Source organism: Phaethon lepturus, unplaced genomic scaffold (genome assembly GCF_000687285.1).
Source record: "Phaethon lepturus isolate BGI_N335 unplaced genomic scaffold, ASM68728v1 scaffold22, whole genome shotgun sequence".
Lineage (NCBI taxonomy): Eukaryota > Metazoa > Chordata > Aves > Phaethontiformes > Phaethontidae > Phaethon > Phaethon lepturus.
In genome coordinates, this window is record NW_010521020.1 from 281202 (window position 1) to 283880 (window position 2679).

The following is a 2679-nucleotide window of genomic DNA, read 5'->3' on the forward strand; positions in this document are numbered from 1 at the left end:
CAAAAAACCCAAACCAAACCCTGAAACCAGGACAGCTGAAGTATATAAAAGTAATATATCAACGGATGTGAAGGGTTAGAGGAGAAGGAAATGACTGATTCCCTTGGACTGTGATGTGACCTTCTGGACGCCAGCAGCAGCAGGAGAGGCCAGGCGAGCAGGGAGAGAGACGTGCCAAACACAGGAAGCCACAACTTCATCCTTTCCTGCTGCCAGTCGTGATCTAAAGCACAAGTACGAGGTAGCTGGGGGAGAATTAATAGATGGCCATATAGCTTCCATAGGAAACATGCAAAGAAGCTGGTCTTCACTGTCACTTGCAAAATAAATCACCAGCACCTGGGATATATGATTTTATTATCAATCAGGCTTGAAATATTTCCTCCTTAATAGCCAAATGTCTGGAGGTAGATTCTCTGCTGAATATAATAGCAGACCTTAACTTTTGACCGAAAGCAAAGGACACCAAAGGACGCTTTTATGTGTAAGGACACGCTAAAGATGTCTAATCTTAAATTATTGTTTTTCTTTCACAGGAGAAGAAACCCTTCATGGTCCTATTTTTGTCCAAGAGCCATATGATATCACTTATTCCGTGGGCTCAGCAAACCCAGAAATCCTACTGAACTGTACAGCTAAAGGATATCCACTCCCATACTACAGGTGAAGTCAACTTCGGAAAAATATTTTCTCACTGTAAATCTTTTAACTGTGTTTTAATCAGTGGTACACTGTCAGGCATACCTCAAAATGTGGCAAGCACTCACAGCGAGACTGGCTTTGGGGCTGGGTTTGCTACTTTTCCACATTTGGGAGTACAGCCCTTAGAAAGACCCTGACTTTCTTTGCTTCCAGGATAGAGAGGGGTTTTGTTGGTAGATTTGCTGCTGATGTAGTATGAGGAAAGTCCTGGGGCTAAGGCTGCATCTAGGACTTGTCACTTACACGTATAGAAATGAAATGTTTTCACAGCCACTGATTTTATTTAAAGGAAAAAAAAAAATTTTGCTGTACATAGTGATGGTATCACACCGTTTGAAGCCTGCTTGTCAGAACTGAGGGGAAGAGGAAGAAAAGAGTGAAAAATTAAAAGCAATGTAGGTATAGTAAATTTGAGGAAAGAAGGAAAAACATCTTTGCTAGTCTACTGTTAAGAAAATTAACACAGGAAAAGAAAGCACATCATTGAAAATTGTCCCCAAAGTATTGTAAAACATACAAAATTACTTCTGAACCCACAGAACAGCTGTGAAAAACGGAAAAACGTAACCCCCCCAGCTCTCCCAGCCTGTCCTCCCAGCAGAGCTGTTCCAGCCCTCGGAGCATTGCTGGGGCCTCCTCTGGCCCCGCTCCAGCAGGTCCGTGTCTCTCCTGTGCCGAGGGCTCCGGAGCCGGACGCAGCCCTGCAGGGGGGTCTCCCCGGAGCGGGGCAGAGGGGCAGAACCCCCCCTCGCCCTGCTGGCCACGCGGCTTTGGGGGCAGCCCAGGGTAGTGTTTATTTACAGAAAGATCAAGGCCCAGCTCTGATATCTAGTTTACAATAATCTGTGGTCTCGATTAATATCAATTAATAAAAATTTTGTACATAGGATTGTTTGTTTATTCAATAACTGTGGACTTACCATTTAAAAAGTAGCTTGTTGCACCAAGCATCTGGAAATCTGTGTCTAATAAGAGGAAAAGCTGGAAATCTGGAACAAATGAGAGTGTGCTTTCTTCAGAAAAGAATGGGAAAAATAGTGGTCTGGGAAAAGGAAAATTAAAAAAAAAAAATCCATGCAAGATGTAAAATAAAATTGTGCCCCACCAAATACTTAGCATTTCTTTCAGTTGCTCACACAACAGTTTTCTCTGTAAAGTACAGTACTTTAGTTAATTGTAGATAACACTACTGGTTATCAACTTGGCTTTTGTACTTTATGTATTAATTTGTTTCCACATATTTGCTAGTAAAGGAATACTTTATCTCCTTGTTGCAATGTAACTTCGTAGAAGTAGAAATCCTCACCGATTTACCATCCTGTTTGTTTTTCCAGTTTTCAACATGAATATCCACTGGTTCATGTCATGAATTTCAAGTCTTTCCAGTTCATCCATCCATCTGCTTCATATCCATTTACACAGGCAACTTCCTCAGAGACCTGTAAAAATTACTGGCCTTTGTATTTCCAACCATGGATTCTCACACGCACAAATAGTAGAGACAGCAGGTTTCATTAGGCAGGAGACCTATGAAGTCTCCTCCCATCACATACCTGATATTCATATTTTCTTTTTCACTTTCTTAAGTGCTTTCTACCCAGCCATTAATTAGATTCATAATTTTCTTTGCAAAGCCTCAGTTACTCTAGTGAGACCAGGTCAACACCCGGGGATGGATCCTGAACCGTCTAGGTCAAACAGAAGTTATCAGGCTACCACTGCTGCTATTACAACCTGGGAGCTTTTCCCCATGACTTGAAAGCAATGAGGAATCTTCAGCACTTTTCTTTGATTTCACTAGAGCTAGTGCCAGTTTTATCAGATAAAAATTGAGCCCATATATTTAAAGTTCCAACAATTTTAGATAAATCAAGGACATGAAGTATGAAATTTTAACCATATCCTTTGTTGAGTGATGGAAAAGACTACTGCAAGGTTTTTCTTTGATTCAGAAATACAGAATGACTACAGCAGGAA

General features: G+C 41.2%; 1 protein-coding gene across 1 annotated transcript in view; it reads left to right on the forward strand.

Moving 5' to 3' along the window:
• Positions 1-544: 544 nt before the first annotated feature.
• Positions 545-2679, forward strand: part of CNTN6 (contactin 6) — a 92346-nt gene continuing 90211 nt past the window's right edge. The window contains exon 1 of the mRNA XM_010297572.1: positions 545-663. The gene's annotated coding sequence lies outside the window, so the exon portion shown is untranslated. The remainder of the gene's footprint in view (positions 664-2679) is intronic.